We start from the raw sequence: 17335 nt of genomic DNA on the forward strand, positions 1-17335 counted from the left end.
TTGCGTTTATATTTGAGCCTTCCCCAATTGTTTGACCTTCGAGCTATCTCAATACTTGGCAAGGAATTTACTAAGATTTCACACAACACAGCGCAGCTGGGGAAGTTACTGTTCTGCGTTGTGAGAAAGGGAGAGAGCAGAACTGCAGCATACTTATAAAGACGTGGCACAAATCTGCTCTCTTCTAGCCTGGCATAATTGTGGACCCATGTTTATAAGTCTTTGTAAATATAGGTTTGCGTCAAAATAAATGGGCGGGTGCATGCAAACAACCACACGATATCCATGTAACGCCTATTTAATGCAAGGTAACGCAAGGTAGCTGTATGAGCCAAATTGCATTTTTTTTTCCTACAAAGCTACACAAATCGGACTTTTCGTGGCTTTTTAAATTCCCAAATAGATTTTGCGTTGGAACTGCACCAAAAAGGTGATGCAACCCTGATGCAAAATCTTAGTAAATCTGTGCCTACATATACTCAGGGATTTCTCAGGCCTCCAGGTGATTTAATCAATACAATTACCGGACCACGGTAGTGAGCAGGCATCCAGCTGAACCGCAAATCTCAGACTGGAAAACAGAGGCTTCAAACATCAGGCTCCATATATGGTGTGGAATGAATTGAGGTCCTGGGTAGACAATACAACCTCACAGCTGGACTCTCTTAGGTTTGTCTTAAACAGCTGTCACTCTCTTGCATCATTTCCCTTGTAGGTCGGATCACTCTCTATAAAATGGCGTCACTACCACAATGCTTTCCTCACTGCAAAATTACCCTTTCGAAAGATGTCAAAGATTACTTTTATATATTCCCCTTAATGTTCTCCTTTGTCTTTGCATGGGTGTGGTGAGGCGGTAGGGTATCAATGGATAAATCCTGCAAGTCAACTTTTAATGAAGGACCAGGAATGGCTGATATAACTGTATTAATGGGTGTTTGTTGGACCTGACCCTTTTTGAAGTGTGATTCCTAAACGTTTTGTCTTTTCCTCAGATTTTTCTGACCTATTTGTCTTGGCTTTAGGACTCTGGGCACTTTACAACTGTCAACCAGTGCTACAGTGCATATGCTCTCTGTCTAAATTGTACTGGTGATTGGTTTAGCCATGATTGGCATATTTGATTCACTAGTAAGTCCCTAGTAAAGTGCCACAAGGGGGCCCACGGCCTGTAAATCAAATGCTACTAGTGGGCCTGCAGAACAGATTGTTCTACCCACATGAGTAGACCTGCAAACATGTCTGAGACCTGCCACCCCAGTGTCTGTGAGTGCAGTTCTAAACTGCTATTTCGACCTGGCATTTTTCTATATGTAAGTCACCCCTAAGGTAGGCCGAAGGCAATACCATGGGCAGGGTGCAGTGTATTTCAAAGGTAGGACATGTAGTGGTGTGTTTTACATGTCCTAATAGTGAAATATTGCTAATTTCGTTTTTCACAACTGCAAGGACTATCTCTCCCATAGGGTAAAATGGGGATTGCCTTAAAATATCTTTTAAGAGTAATTTCTAATTGGGAGCAGATAGAGATTTGGGGCCAGATGTACAAATGTTTTTTTGCGGTCGCAAACAGGAAATCAGCCCATTTGCGACTGCTAAATAGGTCTGCCCTATGTACAAACCCTATTTTGCGAGTTGGTAATTGTTTACTAAAATAGGGTTTGCAACTCGCACCTAGGAAGGGGCGTGCCAAGCGCGTCCCTTCTTAATAGCAAGTTGCACTTCTAGGTACAATTGTTTTGTGACAGCAATTGTGGTCGCAAAACACTCGCAGTTTACCACCTACTTCAAGTAGAAGGTAAGCCACATGCAAACAGGAAGGGATCCTTAGAGGACCCCTTCCCATTTTGGGACTGGTAGCAAAAATATTTTTTAAGAGAAGGCAGTGTTACCACGAACCACTGCCTACTCTTAAAAAATTAAACAGAAACGTTTAATTTTTCTTTTTTAAGTGCATCCTGTTTTCCTCTAAGGAAAATAGGATGCATTTTTTTTAAAACACTGCTTTATTTAAAAAGTAGACACAGGCATGGTGGTCTGCTGACCCCAGCAGGGCACCATCCCTAGGGGTGCTAGCCATTCCCAATGGGTCGCAAATTGCGACCTGCCTCATAAATAATAATGAGGCAGGCAATTTGTGACCCCATTAGCAATCACAAACAGTGTCTGAGACACGGTTGTAAATTCCATTTTGTGAGTCCACTATGCCTTGTACCGTCTTTGATTTTTGACGCATCCAGGAAACTTTGTGCTAAAACAACCGCATCCATCGATTTCTATGGACTAAACTTGCTTAACCTTTTAAAAGTGATATTTTGATATGTGATTGTTCGATTTTTGTTGTTTTGGTCTTGTTTTATTTAGATAAATATTGGCTATTGTGCTAAACTGGTGCAGACTCTTTTTGTTGGGTTTTCACTGTGTTACTGTGTGTCTACAAATACTTTACACATTGCCTCTGAGGTAAGCCTGACTGTTCGTGCCAAGCTACCAAGGGGGTGAGTTGTGTTACTCCTTTACTCTCACTAGAGTGAGGGTCCTTATTTGGACAGGGTGCAAACCACTGCCAACTAGAGATCCCATTTCTAATAGATTGATTGAATGGCTTGGGTCAAGCTATGGGTTCTAGTAGATCCAGGGCATTTGCAGGGAGCATATGAGGGAAGGTACCTTGCTTCTCCCCCAAGTTACAAAGACTGTGCTCCATGTCTGTCATGATGCATTTCAGAAAATCAAGTGGCTGGGCACTAGATAAACGAAATACCTCTTTCGGTATGAACTTGACTTGTCTTGACAGGTTACAGCCTTAGAGAGATATATGTATGATATCGAATCCTATTGCTTCAAGAAAAAAAATCAAACATACCAATTCAAAGAGGCATTTACTTACCATCATGACAATGCTGAGACAACATCCAAAAGGGACAGCAACCCACTGATTTCAGCTGGACTCCACTCATTTCTGGTTCTGCATACCCAAATTAGATCCATGAACCCTCACAGACACAGTTTCATAGAATGTGAGAAGGAGTTGTGTCATCTTGCAACCAACTACTCCACCAGTGTTACTAAAAGGCCTTTCATAATTTGGCAAATAATTAAACTAATTAATTGATTGATTGGTTAATTAAACTAGTCACTGCTCCACCAATCTTTTGCAGCACTCGTGCGGAATCTCCACATGGCGCGCTGCAGAGTGCACTGTGTGGAGATTCTGGCACAAGTGCAGAGACTCCACCACCCCAATGGCAGCGCCTCTGCCACAACTGCGGAGTCTCTTTGTGTATTGAGCCCTTACTGATAACGAGACCGTGGAATAAGCAACATTTTGGGTTGCACGGCCTTTTCAGGATAGACTGCTGCTGGGGACGAGGCTTGAGCGCCGGCCAAGATGGCGGCGTAGCTCCGACACAAGCCTCGGCGCATCACTTTTTATCTGCAGCGCGGAAGGGATTTCACGCTGTTCTGCGGCGCTAATGTAAACCAGAATGTGAGCTGTGCTGACTGCTCTCTTTGTTTCCCGGTCCCGCTACTTTCTTCACCACTTTCGCGGAGGTGCCGATTTCGGCGATTGCGGCCGCCATTTTGTGCGCCGGCCGCGTTCTCCACACGGCGGTCGGCAGAGAAGTTCCTGAACGGTCCCTGGTCTGCCACAACGACAATTAAACCTGATGATTATGGCTCTGCATAAAAGGTGAGCCCTACTCCCAGCTTGATGCTGCTCCTGGTTGTTTCTCTCCCCTCTCACTTGATACGACCTGGCATTCATGGCTCCGCCGCCATTTTGTGACTTCCCTCAGCTCTTCACATGATTCCTCTGCTTCTGAGAGACTGTGAATTATAGGACGTCTGCAAATCTTTCAGCTTTACTACTCTATATTGGAGACTATTGGTGACGTGTTACAGATGCTGTTGGTTTCTCCCCTGGTATTATCTCCTACAGAGGATTTTTATTAACGGTCTAAGAACATTACTCTGCACGATCCCTCTGTTCACTCAGATCAATAGGTTCTCTACGCTGCAGTGACACTTATCGTCGATGGATCTTGTTGCTTCAAGGTTTTGCCTTCACAGGCTTTCAACGTAGCTTCTACACATATCCCCTAACCGTTTTTCTTCTGCGTAACTCTGTATGACCTGCATCATTTCATTCCGTTTGGTATTCAAGTGTCTTCCATTCAGTTTCATTTGTTCTTGCACTACTCTGTGTTACTAGTTCTGCTCTCCTCATCAGTGGCGGCTTGCTGACATACACCTGCCTTTCCAGTTTTTCATGGGGAAAATTAGTACTTTAAAACTGGCTTCATCCTCTGCTTTGCCGGCTGGCTCAGATTCAGACTCTCCTTACCAAGACATGGAAGACGACGCGTCTTCAAAAGCTGCTTTGACACGTAGAGCTATCCCGAAAGAACGGGGCAAAGGCAAGACGCCGTCTTCCTTAAATTCTTCTAAACGTCTCAAGAAAGATCCTCCTTCTCCAGGAAGCAACTCATCACCCTCCTCTATGGATCTTATTTTGGAAGAGCGTCGTGCATTTAAAACATTTATGGAAGCCACCACCAAAAACATGCAGGCTATGCAGGAAAACTGTTCTTCTTTGGATTCACGTGTTCAGAATCTGGAACTCACAACAGACTCTCTGCAATTTTCTTGTTCTTACATCCGATCTCTGGAGGCGGAAATCCTCCTCCTCTTTAAACGCCAGACAGAGGATTTGGAAAACAGGAATCGTAGGAACAATCTACGCTTATATGGTCTTCCAGAACTTACAGAGGGGCCTAATCCTACCACTTTCTTCCAATCCTTTCTCGCCAAGATATTGGACGCTCCGGCCTTAGCCTCCGTCAATATTCAACGGGCTCATCACCTTGGTCCTAAGGTCGCTAGCAAACCTAGAGGAGTCATCATGTTATTCCTGCAATACACTGACTTTTTACAGGTCCTCTCAGCTGCCAAGCTCAAGAAACAGATCATGTTGGAAGGCCACCGCTTGTTTCTATCGCAAGATGTCTCCAAGACCACCACGGATCGGAGGAAGAAGTTTTTGGATTTGAGACCTCAGCTCAGAGCACTCAATCCTAGATATGGTCTCCTTCATCCTTGTCTCTTCAAGGTCACATACAAGGACAGAACAACCACCTACGATGATCCTGCAGTCCTGCAAGAGTTTCTTCGACGCCATGGTCCAGACGTTATGGATGTCTCTAATCCTGGTTGACTGGATTCACTGCCTCTTTGTCTCTGTTTGGCTATGGTCCTGATACTTTGTTATTAATGCTGTCGTTGTGTTTTCCCAATGTTTCTTATTACATTAGTTATTTTATTCTTTTGTGTCTCATGTCTTCAGATTTAGTCACTTTTCCTGTTTTATTTGATCCATTTCTCTATTCACTAGTCTGTTTTCTCTTGTTTTTTGCAGACGCTCCCCTTTCCCTTTCCCTTTTCACCTGCTGTATCATATTGTCCTATGTGCTGCATTTGGATTCATGGTAATGGAGGTTTGATGTCCGCTCTGGATGTTGTCGCTGTTCTCTCCCGACGCTACCTTCCCATCCTCGTTTTTGCGTTTTTTCGTTTTTCGTAAGTATGTACTTCAGTCTTTCTTTTTGGACATGTACTGTCTTCTTGTTCGTTCTTATTTCTGTCCTTCTATCCTATTCTTCTGCATCGGTTCTCCTGACAGTTTTTTCTCTCTCCTTTCTTTTCTTTTCTTACCCTTCTTTTCTCCCTTTACTTCCTCTTTCTTTTTCTCGACCTCATTTTTCTCCCTGTAGCAATGATTTCTCTCTTTCCATTTTTCTCCTTTTCCATCTCTCTCATCTTTTCCTCTTTATCATCATGTTTCCATTTTTCTCAATTTTTTCAATATATTTCTTATGCATTAATAAGCATGTTGCTGTTAGTTGTTTTTCTAAACTGTTCCATTCCGTGTAACGACGTGGAACGTTAAGGGATTGAGTAATCCCATTAAACGACAAAGGGTCCTTTCACACTTAGCAAGACTTAAGACTGACAGTGCCCTCCTTCAGGAGACTCACCTCGCTGAGGTGGAGGCTCTGAAGTTTAAGCGCTGTTGGGTGGGTCATGTTTTTTGCTCTCCTACGTCCACCAGAAAGAATGGTGTTGTAATTTTGTTGCATAAAAAGTTCAACGTTTCTTCAATTACTCATGAATGCGATGTTTATGGCCGATGGGTCATTGTTACATTACTCATAGATAATATTCCTCTCACCCTTTTTAATGTGTATGCCCCTACTGGGATTGACAGATCCTTCTGGCCCTCTATCTCTTCCAAGTTATCCTCCCTTTCTGGGGATTACATACTTCTTGGTGGAGACTGTAATCAGGTTGTTGACCCCTTCCTTGACCGTCACTCAAAAGTCAATTTTGTTCCCTCTAGAATGCACACTCAATTTGTAAATTCTTTTCAAAACAACGCCTTAGTAGATATTTGGAGATTGTGTAATCCAGATATTAGAGAAAACTGTTTTTTCTCCCCACCTCACCAATCCCAATCCCGCATTGATGATATTTTTCTTAGTAAATCCCTGTCACAACACGCTATCCGTTCTGAAATTGGCTCTATCCTACTCTCTGGCCATGCTCCGGTTTTTGTAAACCTTGACCTACTCCCATTCTCTCCCCACTCTGGCAGATGGCGTTTCAATAATGCTCTGCTTTTAGAACCCACTTTCTGTACCAAATTTACCACCTTTACCAAAGATTTTTTTCTATTAAATCACACTCCCCTTTTGTTATGGTTTGGGATTCTTTCAAAGCAGCCTCTAGGGGTTTTATTATTAATTTTGTAGCTCGGCGTAAGAAGCTTCGTGAGGCCAAATCGGAGAAAATCCCAGCTGATATTAAAGCCTTGGAACTTGCCTATTATGCCTCTAAGTCTGAATCTTCCCTTAAAACTCTTATTGAAGCGAAAATCTCATTTAACAAATTTACAACGGACGCTGCTTCTAATGTCTTGCTCAAATGTAACTCCAGATATTATGGTGGGAAAAACAAAATGGGGAAGCTTTTGGCCAACTATTTAAAGATTCGGAAGGAGCGCACAAAGATTCAATGTATCAAGACTTCTTCTGGAGAATCCACTTTTAAAGACAAAGACATCCTCTCTGAATTTGTCAAATTTTACGACACTCTTTATACTCCAGAACAGGTTCCGAATACTGATGATCTCCTCTCTTATTTTCATTCTCTTCCATCTCCTTCGGTTTCCCATGTTGATTTTCACTCCCTGGAACAGGACATTACACTCTCTGAAATCTCCCATGCCGTTTCTAATCTTCGCCATGGTAAATCTCCAGGTCCTGACGGATTTACTATAGAATTTTATAGCCATTTTGCTTCTCTCCTTCTTCCTAAACTCTTACTCCTATTTCAAACTTTCCTGGGAGCGAACTCCTCTAGTGGTTCTTTTCAGCAGGCTTTAATTTACTTAATCCCCAAAGAGGATAAGGATCACTCCTTATGCAAAAATTATAGGCCAATATCTTTGGTCAACACTGATTATAAAATTCTAGCAAAGATATTAGCGTTACGCATTGATCCCCTTTTACCGGATCTAATTGGTCCTGAACAATCTGTTTTTGTCAAAGGACGTCTTTCCTCCGATAATTCTAGAGTTTTCCTTAACATACTTAGTAAGGTTTCTTCTCTGCCCCTTCCTTTCGCAGCTATCTCTTTAGACGCGGAGAAAGCCTTTGATAGGATTGGGTGGGATTTTATGTTTCAAGCTTTGCGTTGGATCGGCATCCCTTCCAAATTTATTTCCATTGTCTCTTTACTTTATTCTGATCCTCAAGCTTCTATTTTTGTTAATGGGATGACCTCGGACTATTTCTCTTTACATAGGGGGATTCGGCAGGGTTGCCCCCTATCCCCTTTACTTTTTGTTTTAGCCTTAGAACCCTTCCTTACTAAAATCCGACTAGACAACAGTATCTCTGGTTTTCATTTTGGTTCTCATCAGGTCAAACTCTCGGTTTATGCTGACGATATTCTTTTTTATTGCTCAGATCCTGTTACCTCTATTCCATTTTTTCTTCAGCAAGTTTCCTCCTTTTCTGCAATTTCTGGTTACCGCTTGAATGCCGGCAAGTGTGAAATTTTGCCCTTGAATTTTCTTTTGATGCATGTAGGTGGTCTGCACACCATTTTCTCCCATTGTATCCAGTTTTTACTTCGACCGAAAATTTTTGACCAATTGCGTGCAACCCAGGATTGTGCAAGCCCGAATACACTCAAGTTCAGTAATGTATGTGGGGAGTGCGTAGCTACATGCTCCACTCCCAGGTGCACTGCGCATAGGGATTCCAGATCCCGCTTCATTTTAAACCATTCAAACTCTTCTCAATTATTACTGCGTTTTTAACACTTATTTTTCATTCTTTTGTCGTTTCGCACATCAAATCCACAAGTATATCGGGAGCTACCAGTATCCTACAAGCTACCCGTTGAGCTTTTTTTTTTCTTTTTTAGATTTTATATAGCACGAACTCGACCCGAAGCTACCCCTGACGAAGGGCTAGAATGTAGCCCGAAATGCATTGGGTCGGAAAGAAATGAAATAAAAGAGTGCTGCTCTGAACTATTATGTGTATGAAGATCTTATTTTCAAAGAAGTCCGGATGGGCACAAGGAAATATGAGAAGTTTTTGAAATACAGGACGATATACTTGTGGATTTGATGTGCGAAACGACAAAAGAATGAAAAATAAGTGTGAAAAACGCAGTAATAATTGAGAAGAGTTTGAATGGTTTAAAATGAAGCGGGATCTGGAATCCCTATGCGCAGTGCACCTGGGGGTGGAGCGTGTAGCTACGCGCACCCCACATACATTCTTGAATTTTCTTTGCCAGAAACATCTTTTTTCTCAAACAGGCTTCACATGGCAACCTTCTAAAATCAAATACCTGGGGGTTTGGTTTGCTCCTCTTTTATCTGATACTCTTAAACTAAATTTTGATTATATTTACAAGAAAATGGACTCGGCCATTACTCGTTGGCATCCGCTCTTTTTGTCCTGGTGGGGTCGGCTCAACTCTATAAAGATGATGTTAACCCCCCTGCTTCTCTATACTATTTCCATGCTCCCTCTGCACATTCCACTTTCTTTTTAAAAAAAATTGATTCTTTACTGTTGAAATTTCTAAGGAAGGGTAAACGCCCTCACATTGCTCTTGCCTCCATGCGAAAAGATAAAGCTCATTGTGGTGTACGTTTTCCTGATTTTAAAGAATACCACCGAGCCTTTTCTTTGAAGCAATCAATTCGCTGGTTTTCATCTAATCTTCCGCATTATCCTCCTGTCTGGCTGAGTATGGAATCTTATTTAATTTCTCCATTTACCTTCCGCGAATTCTTGTCCTTTACATCTTCTTTAGCTCGTCTCTGCACACCTGTTATTTCATACTCTCGCAATCTTCTTCTTCCCTATATGTCTTCATCTTATCCCTCCCTCCTTTCCATCCACGAACAACCGATCTGGCACAATTCACTTTTCAAAATTCGTAACCGTACCATTTTTTGGAACACCTGGTACTCTCAAGGAATATGTTGGATTTCTCAACTTCTCTCTCAGGATACACCTCTTTCCTTCCAAGAACTTCAATCCCTTTTCTCATTACCCACTCTGCTAACTCACAATACCTTGCCCTTTATCCAGTCTTGGTCTCCTATCTTCGTTCTTTACCATCTTCCAATGATGTTCCTCTAAACCGTAAACCCACTTCCCTATTATTGGATGCTTCCCCTTCTGCATCTGCTCTGTACAATTCTTTTCGTTTTACCAACGACAGATTGAAATCTCCCATTGAAGCTTCCTGGGAATCAGATTTTTCTCAGAATTGGCCTGTACTCTCATGGGAAAAACTTTGGACTAAACTTCATAAGACCTCTAGAGCTGCTAATAGCACTCAAACTCTATATTTTATTTATCATAGAACTCTATTCACTCCACTTGCTCTATCCCGTTTTTCACCAGGAACTCCCACTACCTGCGGGTCCTGTCCTTACCCCTCTGCTGATCTCAGACACATGCTGTTTGACTGTCCTCCCACTTCCCAGTTTTGGCAGTCAATTTGGAAGCAAATACAAAAAAAATTCCGGTTCCAGGTCCCCTTTTCCTCCTCACAAGTTTTTCTAGGCTCCCTTTCACCGGACCTTCCTCTCTCTCCCAGGGTAATCAGACAAAATATCGAAAATAAAATATCGGCAAGACAAAATATCGAAGTAAAAATATCGAAGGTCACAAATATAGGGAAGCAAAAATATCGGATACAAAAATATCGGAATAGGTAAGTGAAAAAAAATATCGAAAACAATAATATCGTTTGACAAAATATCGACAATACAAAATATCGTGTACTAATGGAAATAATCAATAGTATAGGAAAAAGTAAAATAATTGTACATAAAATGTAGTAAAAAAGGAGTATCCTTAAAAAAATATATATTTTATTAATTATATTTTTTAAAAAACATATCTAGGTTTAGGAGCGGGTTATTGGGTTTATAGGGGATAAGGGTGGGAAGTAATTTAATAATAATTAATTAATTAATTAATTAATTGGTAATTATTTTTAATTATTTAGTTAATTAAGATCATATAGTCCATATTATTAAAGAGTAATTAATTGGTAATTAATTAATAATAATAAAATTATTTATATTAATGAGGTTAATTATTTTAACATAGATAATTTTTTTTTGTGTTAATTTAAATGTTATAAATAATTTTATTTTTTAAAAACATTTCTAGGTTTAGGAGCGGGTTATTGGGTTTATAGGGGATAAGGGTGGGAAGTAACTTAATAATAATAAATTAATTAATATATTAATCAATATTCCTAAATTATACATAATTGGTAATTAATTATAATTAATTATTTAATTAATTAAGATCATATAGTCCATATTATTCTTTATTAATTAATTAGTAATTAATTAATAATAATTAGTTCATTATATTAATGAGGTTAATTATTTTAACATATATTATTTTTATTAGTGTTAATTTACATTTTATAAAACAAATTTTTCTTTAAAACATATCTAGGTTTAGGAGCGGGTAATTGGGTTTATAGGGGATAAGGGTGGGAAGTAATATAATAATAATTAATTAATTATTATATGTTATTCTATATTTCTAATTTATACCGAATTGGTAATTAATGTAAATTAAGTAGTTAATTATTTGAGATCATATAGTACATATTATTAATAACTAATTTATTGGTAATTAATTAATTATAATTACTTAATTATATTAGTTATGTGAATTATTTAAAAGTATATAATTTATATTTGTGTTTTTTTTTCTTTTTTTTTTGTCCTCATTTACGTGCATAGCTCCAATCTATCAAAACCAAAGGACCGCCACAGAGCAAAGTAAAGAATGGTCGCGTGCAGTGCTGTCTCAGCTTATAGCTGGTAGGAGAAAGTTCATTCGGGAGGGAAGAAGACCGGTTCCCCACAGCACCAATCACAACAGCCAAACATGACTTTGCTTAGGGATGTGCCTCAGGAGATAGTGTCCAAGTTATCGAGACCCCCATAGCTCCAGGACTGTTAGTCATGGCAGCAAGGATAAGCAATGTACGCGTTAATCATAGGACTTGGGGAAAAAAAAACAAAAAAAAAAAAAAAAACCTCCAAGTTTATCGCTGCTATCCTAGCATAGCCCAAAAAGCTCTCCTATTGGGGTTTCCTGCTCTGGCGAGATCGAGTTTGGAAATTTGAAGAAGTGAGGCTCGCCATTCATGCTCTGTAGGTGGTTGAGCGTCTTTCCAATGCCTGCATATCTCCCTACGCGCCGCTAGAATGGAGTAGAATATTAGATTAGTTGCGGCATTGCGGGTTTTACTCTTGAGACCAAATATAACAAGAGCAAGGTCTATGGAGATATGTTCACCCAGAAGTTGTGAAAGCTTATTACTAATGGCTTCCCAATAAGCGGATAGATTTGGACATTCATAAAACATATGGGTGTCTGATGCTGCGATTAACCCGCATCTTGGGCATAAGACTGGGCCTGTTAAAGAAAACTTAGTCAACCTCTGAGGGGAATAGTATGCCCTATGTATAGTGAATAGGTGGTTTCTACGAAGCCATGCCGGTTTAACTAGGTCCCAGAGCATTGAGCAAGAAGCTATCCAAAGTTCTTCAACATCTACGCCTGGCATTAGTTCAGCCCATAATGACGTCGGTAGATGAAAGTTGGCATCTATTTCATCGATTATTTTGTTATACCAACATGAAATTTCTTTTTTTGCGGCTGGACTGTCCAAGAGGCAAGTTACCAAGTCGCTGTTGCCACCTATAGGCAGCTTACTAATCCGTGCTGGCTGCTCTTTGTATGACTGTGACCAGCTGGAGATCTGAATATATTGAAATCTCGAGAAACTTGTGCCTACTCTGTTTATTAAATAGTCCCATGGAAGTAATGTCCCATCCATAAACAGGTCATCCCATCTATTTATACCCGCCTCTATTAGCGGGTTAGTAAGGGCATCTGTTGTCCATGAGGGGGGGATGGGTAGATCCCATATGGGAGCCCTCCCAGAGTAGTATCCAACATTTGTCGCATGCCTCACTTTATACCAAGTAGATGCAATCCCTTGTAGAACTTTCAATTTTATTTTCTTGAAGAATTTGGGGTCACCAAATTTAAACAAAAAAGCAGATTGGTCTACTCCTTCACATTCAAGTAACGTAGAAAAAAGAAGGCCCAGCCCTGTTAATGTAGGGGTTTTAAGTAGCATACGGGTGTGCGTGAGCTGAAACGCCCATGCATAGATTTGGAGATCTGGGCCAGCCAACCCTCCCTTCTCCCTCCGTCGCCTGATTTTTTTCCACGAAATTCTTGGGCTCTTACTATTCCAGATAAAGCTGGTAATCGCGCTCTGTAGCTTTACAATCAATTTTGAATCAAAAAAAAGTGGAATAGAGTTAAACAAAAAAGAAACTTTAGGTAAGATACTCATCTTCACTAGGTTAACCTTTCCCAAAACAGTGAGAGGAAGATGTGACCAGTCTCTCATATGTTTCCGGCACTCTGCGGCTATTTTATTGAAGTTAAGTGAAGCAATCAAATTGATGTCTTTAACTATATTGATCCCCAGATACCGAAATTGGGTTTTGGATGTCCCATTGTTGCCAATTGAGTTACTATTCCAGGACATTGACTCTGTCTTTTGGGCATTAATCTCATACCCAGAGACTTTACCAAATTTTAGAGCCTGGTCAATTATTTCTTGGTATGCTTCATCATAGTTCGCTGTAAAAATCATAATGTCATCTGCGTAAAGTGCCACCTTTTTATCCCAGCCACCAAAAATAAAAGGTTTAATGAGTATACTGTCTCTTAAGGTTTGGGCAAAGGGTTCGATATATACATCAAAAAGAAGGGGTGACAGGGGACAACCCTGCCTAGTTCCCCTCGTGACCCTGAAGGTCTCAGTCAAACCCCCGTTTATCAAAAGTGAGGCAGATGGGCACCTATATAACAAATTCAACGTTCTCCGAAATCTGTCCCCCACATTGAACTTCCTCAAGGCCTCCGACAGGTACAACCAATTCACCCTGTCGAAGACCTTGGTTGCATCCAACGTGAGGACATCCAAAGGGATAACCTCCTTTATGGCGATGTCTATAGAACCTAGTAATTCATACGTGAGCTCACAAAGCTGTCTCCCCTTTATAAACCCTTTTTGGTTATGTGCTATAATATCTGGCGCCACCCGACCCAACCGTTTGGCCAGTATGGTGGCAAAGATTTTATAGTCGGCGTTCAATATAGAAATAGGCCGATATGAACCGCAGTCTGTAGGGGGTTTGCCGGGCTTCAAAATGAGAGTTATAGAGGCATTGTCCCATGATTCAGGTGGTATTTCGCCGTGTCTTAGAATTTGGTTAAAAAGAATAACTAGGATTGGAGAGACCTGAGTGATAAGTTTTTTATATATTTCGCTTGGCAAGCCGTCAGTGCCTGTAGCCTTTCCTCCCTTTGCTTTCCTTATTGCCTCTTCTACCTCTGTAATAGTTATCTCCTCATCCAAAGAGCGGTTCTGTTCTGGTGTTAGAGATGGTAGAGAGATACCCTCTAGCCAACTCGTGATGTCATTCTGGGTAACATTTAGGTCGTCCTTATAGATGGATTGAAAGAAATTTCTAAAAACTACTCTGATTTCATCATCCCTCGAAAAGGTGCCCTCCGTGGATGTAACAGACGAAATGTTGTTGCGAACCCGGTCTGATTTAATTTTCCAGGCAAGTAATTTCCCTGCTCCCTCCCCATATTGGAAATGCGAAAGCTTACTTGCCTCCCATCTCTGAAGGACACGTTTCTCTAGAACTGCGGATAGTGAGTGCTTTAGCCTGTCCAACTCAGCGTGTTTTCCGGCGAGGTCGTTGTCGATTACACCTGTATTATCTATATCGGCCTGTACTAATAAGATATTGTTTTCGATAACGGTTACTTCCTCTGCATATTGTCTTCTTCTATAGGCCACTTTGTTTTTAATAAGACCTCTCAATGTACATTTAAATGCATCCCATAGAGTTCCTATTGGGGTTGTACCTTTATTAGTGTTAAAAAAGTGGCAAGTTTATGACTGTAGAAATTCGATATCCTCTGTTGTTGTGAGTAGAGACCTATCAAAGGACCACATTCTTATTAGAGGTGACATGTCCAAATTTAGTTCTAACACAATTGCGGAGTGGTCAGAGAGATGCATTGGATTATAGTGTATTGAGGTAATGTTATCAGCCAGAACTCTACTAGTGAGAATAAAATCAATTCTTGATTTGTGTCTATACTTCGAGTTCCTGAATGAGAAATCTTGCCTCAGACCCTCCCTAAACCGCCAAATGTCAATAAAATCGTACTGGTTCATTAAGCCTACTAAGCAAGATCTAGATTTAGAGGTGGTTTTTTGTCTACTGTTAGGGGATTTGTCTAAAAGTGGATTTAAAGTGATGTTAAAATCCCCAGCTATAATCACCGGGTCTGGGAAATTTAGCAAGTGATTGAAAAGGGTTTTCAATACAGAGGGGTCATCGATATTTGGACCATAGTAGCCCACTAATGTTACCTTCGTTTCTCCTAACTCTACTGCTGCAATGACCCAGCGCCCTCCAGAATCCACTTTTTGTTGTTTTATCTTAAACCTTACTGATTTTTTGAAGAAGATCGAAACCCCCCGTATGTTAGAACCTTGTGTTGTGGAAATAGAGGATTCTATCCATCTGTTCCTTTGGACCAACTCGTGTATCTCACTTTCTGTTAGGTGTGTCTCCTGGAGGATAATGATCCCCGCATCAGTATCACGAAGATATTGCATAATTTTGTTCGCTCGGGGCTTGGTGCGGAGACCATTAACATTCCAGGATAATAATTTAAGTTTACTCATTATGTTGTGGTTTTACGTTGCTTGGTAAGACTAACTGTAGGACTAGTGAAGTATATGACTGTTTGTATAGATTCATGTTATCTGAGATGAGATGAGTATAAAACCTTGTATCCACAAACTTAACTAAACACAAAGATTGGAGCTCTTTTATGAAAATATGCTTATGCCCCACCACCCCCCCGTGCCCCGCCCTCCCCCCCTGGGAAAACCCTGTACTCACCACCCGGAAGAGTTTCCGGAAGTAAGTGCCCCTAGCTCTTCCCCGTCTCGACCCTGTGTGCCTCTACTATATTTAGTGTGAACTCGCCATTGGATGTTCTACACATCTTATGGGCAAATGCTATTCTTGTGTGAATTTCTTTTGTTTGTGTTTTTTCATTTTTATTTTTATTTATTATATATATATATATATATATTTTTTTTTATATATCCTTTTTCCTTTTTTATTCCCTTATTTTTTTTTTTTCCTTTTTCCCCCTAATCCCGTTTTTCCTGATAATTCAATATTTAGTAACGTTCAGGTTTTTAACAAGACTTTTTGCGCACAGGCATTCAGAACTGTTGGTGCTATTATTATACGGTTCCAACTCCTCACAATTTTTACTCCCTCTGTTTCCTGCTACCAAAAGTTAATAGAAGATCGTCTGCGGCCTGCACTGATCTAATGTTGTACATTTTGTTGTCTAACATTATCTTGAGTGATGCAGGAAAACCCATCTGTACCGTAGCACCAAATTTGCGAAAGGCGTCCATCCTCTTGCCTAGCTCCCACTGTTTGTCTAAAGTGAACCGGGACAGATCTGAACGAATCTGAAAATTGAAGCCTTTATATGCTTGTGATTTCAACCTAAGCGCTTGATTTAGAATATGCTCCTTCAAGGAGTAAGTATGAAAGTTTACCAGAATTTTCCTGGGTTTAGTCCGCTGTGGGTTGAGTCTGAAAGGATCCCGGTGTATGCGCTGTATGTCCGTTGCTAACTCCTCAGTAGAATGGGAAAGATTTAAGGTTTCCTTTCGTAAAGTGATTATAAAACTCTTAATGTCTGTACCTTCACTTCCTTCTGGAACATTCAAAATGCGTATATTACTACGCCTCGCTAAGAGGTAAGGGTGCAGCAAAGGGTGTGTTGGGGATTAGTACATCTAGTATATCCCGTAAAAAGAGAGCTAAAGGTGCGCCACAAGTGCCACAAGTATCGGAGGAGGAGGCTGGTAGGGAGGTTTTTGAGTTTGGGAAAAGCCCTCTTTCAAATTCTCCAAATTTAAACGCTGTTCGGGAAACATCCTCTTATCTGTCAACTGAGGTTAAAGCAAAAAGGGGTAGGAGACGCAGTAAAGCTAAATCCTCCACGGACTCCGTATCTAAAATAACTCCATCTCTGCGCTCATATTTCAAGGTTGTCCCCCAGATATTGAATATTGGTAAAGAACATCCGCAACACAGAAGTAACATCACGGAATCTTTGCCAGGTGCAGCGATCATGTCAGGTAACGGGCAGGTTCTGTCCCCTGTGATAGAGGGCATAGAGTTAGCCTCTGTTAAACCCTCAGAACTTCAGCTTCAATCCGTTAATTCTGACTCCTCTCACATAACAAGACTAGAAGAGAGTTCATCTGCCGTGCCTGACGTAGAGAATCTAATGCTTGAAAATACTGCAGATCTAGCTGACCTAGCTATACAAAACCTTGATATGTCGAGGGAAGTAGGTGAAACAGTACTTCCCTCTGCATCAGCAGCAGCTGGATTCAGCGCTCCTATCAGCGATGTTATTAGTATTGATCCAGTCAACATGGAAGACAATTTTGAGGCTGGCATATTTTCTGAACCACCTATAACCTTTCAAGAACCAAGTGATGTGGCAGGGTCACCCTCAGAACCTATTTCTATGGTTTCAATACAATCAATGTT

The sequence above is a fragment of the Lissotriton vulgaris genome, chromosome 3_2 (genome assembly GCF_964263255.1).
Source record: "Lissotriton vulgaris chromosome 3_2, aLisVul1.2, whole genome shotgun sequence".
Lineage (NCBI taxonomy): Eukaryota > Metazoa > Chordata > Amphibia > Caudata > Salamandridae > Lissotriton > Lissotriton vulgaris.